Genomic DNA, 8271 nt, shown 5'->3' with positions numbered 1-8271 from the left:
AGGTTAATACGGTACGCCCTAACCCAGGATATAGGGAATCTTGCCAAGTCGCAAGTCATCTCGGATCGAGTGCTGGATGCATTTGAAAAGAAAGATTCACTCCTTAGCAATTGGCCATCAACAAACGACCAATGGAAATGTGTGTGCTTGTTACAGATTTAAGAGCACTATTTTGCTTTGTTTGACCAAATGAATTAAAGGATAAATGGATATCTAATGCTTCAGGTTGAAGGCCTAAAGGGAGAGGCAGCTTCAGTTACCTGCGACTACCTACCTGACCCTAATCAAAGGGGTTTTTAACCGCATCGGGAAGGTGGACCGAACCTGCCATGAGAGGTCTCTCCGTTGAGCGCTACTTGGAGCAGGAGGATGCTTGGATGCGAGGGGGGGTTCTGGCCATAAATCCCTCACCTTTCGGGCCTTGCACAAGAGGCTCACGTGATCATGACTTGGGATTGGATTTCGAGGCCCGCATACTAGTCTACCAATGAAAACTTGGAGTAGTGATCCTTGTGGATTGCTGAATAGCCTTCGAGCGGATTGTGGATAAGCCTACGGGCTGGACTTTTTGTATTTCAAAGATAAATATGATAACCTGTTAATAAGGAGCTTGTTTGACATTGTTTTTCTGTGTTAAGTGATATGATTACGTGAAAGAACCAGTGCCTAACTTGCTAATTAAATAAGCTTATTGTTACATGTCCAACTAAATGTGTTAGTTAATTAAATAACTAAAACAACCCAAGGAAAGTGCGGTGGATGTGGCCATAGGTCCGTCCTATGGATGGGTGGTCCCGGTTGGCCAAGAACTTTTCTCAAATCACGATGGACAACCAGAAGATTGTCAAAGAATACAACAACAAAAGCGTTGACCTAGAGTTATAATTGATTCCAATTTACATTGTTTTAGGGGAAAGGAATGGGACTATACCTTATGGCAGAGAGGTTGAGCTTTGCATCCCTCTCATTTCCCATTCTCCTTGAACCAAGTGCAGTGTGAATCCACTTTGGACCTAGCATTTCTGAGTAAAGTAGTTCTCTTGGGTTCGACGCTAGTTGCCAACAGGAAATGACCAATAAGCAAAACCCTAATTCAGGTCGGGGTCCTAAGTGGGAACGGCCGGAATACTTTTGCTATGTGGCAGACGTGGAAAGCCCTAGATAGCAAACCCCGTAACATTCCATGGGAGTGCCGGGTAGAGCTTTCTAGACATCTTTTCCGATGGACTGCCAAGACGTTTCCTGAAGATACAAGTGAACACGTTACAAGAATACAATCCCTTTGATCTTTTGAAGAAATTTCAGAAAAAACTCACCGTTGTCTTGAATCTGCCATAGCTAGGGTTTTCAAAGCTCAAGAATGATCAAGGATGATCAAGAAGTGTAAATAAACCATGTATGCTTGATTGAGACCTCCAGTAAAGATTGCTTAAGCTTGATATGCCTTGGATTTAGCTTGGCATGGCTAAAATCGTAAACAAGAAGGGCTGGGAATTCAACGCAAATTGTGCTAGCTGATCCTCCTGTCTTGAAAGCTCATGTTTACCAAGGCTAAGTGATAGGCTACTCTAGTTGAAGCTCATGGCACCAGGAATCAAGCTTTGATGTCTCCTGAGTGGGAAATGGCCATTGGAAGAAGATTGCAGCCGTTGAATCCATGGATTCTTGGAGAAAATCTTGAGAGGAAGAAGAGAGAGAAACTAGTCCCCAAAAAGTAATCTCAATTTAACCTTTGTAACCCCACTTAGACTTCAGTAAGGATCAAAAACCTTCCAAATGGACCTCCATTTGACCATGTCCTACTATTTTGGCCAAGAACCTCTATCTTCCTCAAGATCTTCTTCAAGAAGCCTCTAAAATTAGTCCCAACTTGTTGCAAAGATCTCTGACTAGTCACGGTTTGAACTATACCAAACTCTGTGACCAAATCTTGGTGCTCCAATTAACTAGTTTCTGTCCCTCTAACTAAATTCTCTATGAAAATGACTCTTTCCATGGATCAATTCCATGCTTTGATACCAATGTAATAAACCAATTCTCACAGCAAATCAATTAATTGAAAATTCATGAAATATACAATTCTTCAAAGAAATACAAGAAATACACCATGTTTCTAAAGTAGCCATAGCCAAGGTATCTAAGCTTGAAGTAATATTGCCATGGAAGGCTGAGAATCAAAGATGTAAACTACAATATGAATATTCACCTCATGTCAAGGTAGGACATGGTATGCACCCCATATCTTGGTGGCTAAGAGCATGCACCCTCTTAGTTGGTGGAAGAAAGGAGCCTCAAAACATGTATCCTTGAAAATGGCAAAAAGATCCCTCACAAGTTACATCTCCTTCCTTTTATACTTAACCTTGGCCTACTTTAGACTAAGGTGACTTATGCTTTATTGCAACAGATTCCTTTATATGAACCTGTTTTTCCATGCAATGTGCCCTATCAAGAATATGCTTTGGACGAGAATTTTGTACTCAATCATTCATGTGGTTTACAAATTAAAATCCATGCAATGCAATCAATCAAACAATGCTTCTACAAAAAAAATTATAAATGCACTGAAGGAAATGTGCCTAGCCTAACTACATGTGCTCGTGCATCATGCAAAGATGCAAACAAAAAGACACACACAATGGAAAATAAATTCATAATGATATTTACTAATGTGTTTAAATTATTGGCAAAAAACTCTGCCCTAAGGTTTGCAGTGGTGGATGTGGACCGTCATGACAATGTGCATACATGTCACACAGACGATTGAACGCATGCAAGGCACTCAAGAGTGGTGCCTCAAAGCCCGATTGGCTAGACACACATGAGTGGCAGAGACTTAGGGAGGAGGCTACACATCTCCAAGATATTGGTGATAGCAGCAAGAGGTAGAGAGGGCACGACTGGTGGGAGGGATGGTCCATCATCCTGGGAGTGGCAGCCACAAGACTTTTCTGGAGGATTTTGTAAGTTTTCCTTCTGTTCTTCTCGCTTTCTTATTTGCAATATTACTTGTACTAATAATCGTGTTTCTAATAGTTGTATTTTGTTTTCTTTGTAGCACTCCATTAAAAATTGCAATCCCACCAACCTGGAGACTCGATATACAAAGGGACACAGTTTCACTACATTGATCGATAGACTCTATACACGCGATGGCCCAATAAGTCAATTATCTTTCTTGTGTGTAGTTATTATTTTTATTAAAATGTATTATGTATGGTGGACTAATGTGTAGTTGTTCATTTTGCAAAGTTCATTTTATGCTCCTTTGCATCAGGACAAGCTTTTAGATCACGCTTCACTACAAGATATAGACCTTATAGCGACGTTTAAATCGACGAAAATACAAACAACAAAATTTTCCCCCGTCGTCGCAAAAAGTGTCGTTATTGACGATGCCATAAAATCGTCGCTATATGCGTCACTATCTGCATCCCTAGCGTCGCTAGCGTCGCAGATAGCGACGTATATAGCGACGGTTACAGTAAATTTGCGACGCTTATAGCGACGACAATAACGATGCATGCAGTAAATTTGCGACGCAAATAGCGACGATAACAGAGAAAAAAAAAATTGTGGCAGGGCAGCAAGCTGCCCTGCCACATATAGCACTGTGTGCTGTATGAGAGCCATACAAAATAGTTTCTGCACTGGTGCATACAAAGCGTTTGCAAACAAAAAGAATGTATACTGAAATCATAAAACTAATAGATGAAATAAATACATGATATCGCATAAAATGCGATTGGTACAATCATAAAACAATATCACTAATACATAGAAAATGTCTACATAGATCGGGCAACTAAAAACTAAAGGTATGTGAGCTCTAAGGATCCAAGGGCGAGCTACAAATCCTCGTCCCCTGAAATCTCTTCCCGCTGCAAAGGAGCATCAAATGGATTCTGCAGAAAAAGAAACAACATATCAATCCACCATACAATAATGCATTCAAATATCCCATGGTAACTACGAACAAGAAAGATGAGTGAATTACTGGGCCGCCGCGTCTATACAATCGGTCGATCAATGATCTGAGACCATGCCTCTCTACATATCGAGTCTCAAGGCCTTGCGGATCGCGATTTGTAATGGATTGCTGCAAAGAAAATAAAATGCTAACTGTTAGAAACATGATTGTCAGTACAAAGAATATCTCAAAAAAACAAATAAGCAAAACAAAAGAGAAACTTACAAAGTCCTCCAAAGATGTCCTGTGGCTGCCACTCCCAAGATGATGTACCGATCCGGCCTCGATTCGTGCCCTCGCCACCTCCCGCTGCTGACTCCAATGTCCTGGCGAATTTGTAGCCTCCTCCCTCAGTGTTGCCAGTCATCTACATCTAACCACTCGGGCTTTGGAGCCCCACTCTTGATTGCCTTGCGTGTGTCGGATCGTCTATATGACATGTATGCACGCATGCAATCCATCATCCAGCCCGTAGAGAATCTATCCACTGCGGCTGGCACTGGGAACTCCTCGTGCAAGGATGCTACTATGTACTCCTTGCTCCCCTCCGGTATGTTCCTTCAATGATCCAGGACGTTGTGCCGAAAAACTTGTTGGCACAACTCCCTCATGCGAGCCATCACCCTCCTCCCCTCATCATTCATGATGATGGCTCTTGACCTGCCATCCACTAGGTATCCATAATTCCTAGGAGTGTGCCTTGTATGGGCCCTCTCCCATCTCCGTTCACGCTCCTGGGCATATCCAGGAGACCCCTATACATCCGGTGTACCGACGGGGGTACCCTCTCCCGGAGTGCCACTCAAAGGGGTGCCACCAAAAGGAGTGCCACCAAAAGGCGTGCCATCTGCCGATGGCTGCGCAAAAGCTGGAGTAACTGGAGTGGATGTCCCCACAGGTGTGACAAATCCTGGAGGTGACCGAGCTCCAACTGAACGACGAGACGGAGACACCGCGTCCGTGTCTCCACAACAGCACCCCCCTGATCCTCATGCAGTCGCAATCCCTCCCTCTGGCCCAAGTCGCGAGCGTCGAGATCGTCTGCTCGAAGCTGAAGAATCTGATTGCGCTGAAGCTGATCTAGCAGAGCGCCCTGACGAAGAATGAGACAGCTCCTGATCTGCCATCTCTCTGAATCTCGCGAGCTGATCTGGAGACATGCGTACCATCATCTCCTGAAACTCCTCATCGCTCATCCCTCGACTCATCCTGAAAATGTCGATACCTACACAGATAAAAAATGATGTTAGAATAATCAATTTAAACTATACAAAGCACATTAATATAAATCATTTTTTAAAAATCCCTCTTAAAATGCATATCTTATCTACCTTTATGGAAGATCTAAACAACAAATTGAGTAATACAATTCTCCAAGAATGAAGTATTCTATGATCCCATGTTAATCTCCTGACACAACTCTGCATACACTGTAAGGTCGATAGACATGTCACCACAAAAAAACGAGTCTGCCTCGTTCTCAAAAAAATCTACGACTTCTGTATTTCCATCATTGTTAGCCGATGCGGGCTCCAAGCTTGCAGTGGCCTCCACCCCTTGTAATTTCGATCCCTCTATTTGCATATTTTCTTCATCTATGCCTGGAACATCGCTTTGATCGTATACTCTCGTACCTCGAGGAGTTGAAGGTATAACATACCACCATCGAGGTTGTCGGGGATTTGGATAAAAGATTACCTGCTCACAAACACTTACAAAGCGGCTTCAAACCATTGTGACATAAACCATGTCGTATTACAATTAGCAAGCAAATGACTAGTTGTACCTTTTCACAATGGGCCGGCAACACAAAGGTGTCGCGCAAATCCATCCATTTTTTTTCGGAATCTATTTCGAGAAATCCAGATGGACCTTGTCGAACTGTTGCGCCAGCTCCTCCAAGTACCACTTTGAACCACTGCACATCGAATATTATCATGGAGAAGCTACGGTAATCCACCGTAATAATACTTTGCAAGTTCCCAAAATACTCCATCTCATCCACAATCGTGTTCGGATCCGTTGCTCCTCGCCGGCTCTCTTGCTCAAACCTTGCCATGACACCACAGTCCATTGTGGAGCGCATTTGGTCAATACACTTTGGACATGTCTCCATAGTCTCGTATTCATCTCGAAACAATATGCAGTCGTTGATACATGCATGGATGTTATTGTAGTCCATGCCAAGCTTCCGTAAAACATGTCGTGCATCATCACGAGACTCAGGCATGGTGTTTGTAGGTGGCAATATATGATATTTCAATAACCTGAAAAAATCATAAAACACCTTGAAAAATCCATCCATGTTTGCAATAATATTGTTTAAAAAAAAAACAATGAAGTCTGTGTGCAAGGTACCTGAATAACTCGGTCACACTCATATCGCTCCAACCGTATTTTGCTTGCACACTTAAGAGTGCAAGCAATGTCTTCAATCGAGATACTCGGCACCCATCATGGTATGGATGCTTCCTCTTTAAGCGGGTCAGATGTCTCAACATCCATGGGAATCAATGCATCGATCATTGCCTCCATCTCAGGCTCCAAGATTGTAGGCAAGTCGGGAAGGTTGTCTGTCTCCTCTGGCATTGACGGTATAGATGGGCCTTGCGAGTTGTCGATTGGCTCCTACAATCCATCCATCGCACATCCACGAACTCTTCTAATTGGCCGCAAAGGGTGCACTCCCCCTTGGGTCGAGACATCACCCCCCTGGATACAAAATTTGCCAACAAGACCCAATCTTATTGTGTATGGTTTTCAATTAGCTTGAGAGTACAATGCATGAAAAATGCTAACTTCAAATTACCGTTTGCTGAAAATTTGCAATCGTCTGATCAATGATCTCAGATTGAAACTCGGCAAATCGTCATACGTGTTCTATAGACAATCGGCATTTTCGTCTAATTGCCAACTTACATTGAGAGCAAGGACATGGGACACACTGATTAAGATACGACTCGCGGTTTTGAACAATAAGACCTTCTTCGTTTGCCATCTTATCTACATTACAGCAAACGAGGCTTAAATGGATAGCTTTATGGAGATGTACGTCAAGTTGCAAGTTGACCATAAACCTTGCATTGTATATAGTAGTCGAGAGATTTTCTGATGTTATATCTCGGCCTTGTATCATGCTCAACGATTTGTTTGTCCCGGTAGATAATTTTTTGTCATATCTTGGCTTTGAGTATAAGTAATCCATTTTAAAATTAATGGGCGCCATCTATGAAATTTTATAACTATAGTAATAAAATTTATTTCAATCAATTCTACTCATAGTCATAAGACCGGAGAGAAATTATCCTATACTCAATTTAAGGGTTTCTTCTTCTATAACAATAATTTTGGGTTCATTTTGATGAAGTGCGTGGTCATATGCAAAGCACATTGCATACCATTATCAATACGTATATTATCTTGAATTTCCTTCCCCTCCCTCTCTCTCTCTTTCTCTCCCTCTCCCTCTTTTCCTCTCTTTCTCTCACCCTCTCCCTCTCCCTCTTGTTCTCTTTCTCTCCCTCTCTCATTTCCTCCCTCCCCCTCCCTCTCCCTCTCCCTCCCTCTTTCTCCCTCTCCCTCTCCCTCCCTCCCTCTCCCTCCCCCTCCCTCTTTCTCTCCCTCTCTCATTTCCTTCCCCTCCCCCTCCCTCTCCCTCTCCCTCTCCCTCTCCCTCTCCCTCTCCCTCTCCCTCCCTTTCTCTTTTTCTCCCTCTCCCTCTCTATCTCTCTTTCTCTCTCATTTCCTAAACAAGCAAAAAATAAAGTGATTTAAACATCCTCCAAGAAAAAGGGAGAGGGAGAGATACAATGCACTCTCCCTCTCTTTCTCTTTCTATCCCTCTCTCATTTCCTTCCCCTTCCTCTCCCTCTCACTCTCTTTCTCTCTCATTTCCTCTCCTAAACAAGCAAAAAATAAAGTGATTCAAACATTAAACAAGCAAAAGGGAGGGGGAGAGAAAGAGAGAATGCACTCTCCCTCCTTCTCCCTCTCTTTCTCTTTCTCTCCCTCTCCTATTTCCTCCCCCTCCCTCTCCCTCTCCTTCTATTTCTCTTTCTCTTTCTTTCTCTTTCTCTTTCTTTCCCTCTCCCTCTCCCTCTCCCTCTCTTTCTCTCTTACTCTCTCATTTCCTCTCCTAAACAAGCAAAAAAGAAAGTAATTTAAACATTAAACAAGCAAAAGGGGGAGAGAGAGAGAGAGAATGCACTCTCCCTCTCTTTCTCTCCCTCTCCCTCTCCCTCTCTCTCTCTTTCTCTCCCTCTCTCTCCCTCTCCCTCTCCTTCTCTTTCATTTCCTCTCCT

Source organism: Lygodium microphyllum, unplaced genomic scaffold (genome assembly GCF_053477565.2).
Source record: "Lygodium microphyllum isolate KBCC unplaced genomic scaffold, Lygodium_microphyllum_v1.1.10 scaffold_33, whole genome shotgun sequence".
Classification (NCBI taxonomy): Eukaryota; Viridiplantae; Streptophyta; class Polypodiopsida; order Schizaeales; family Lygodiaceae; genus Lygodium; species Lygodium microphyllum.
This window is presented reverse-complemented; position numbering follows the sequence as displayed.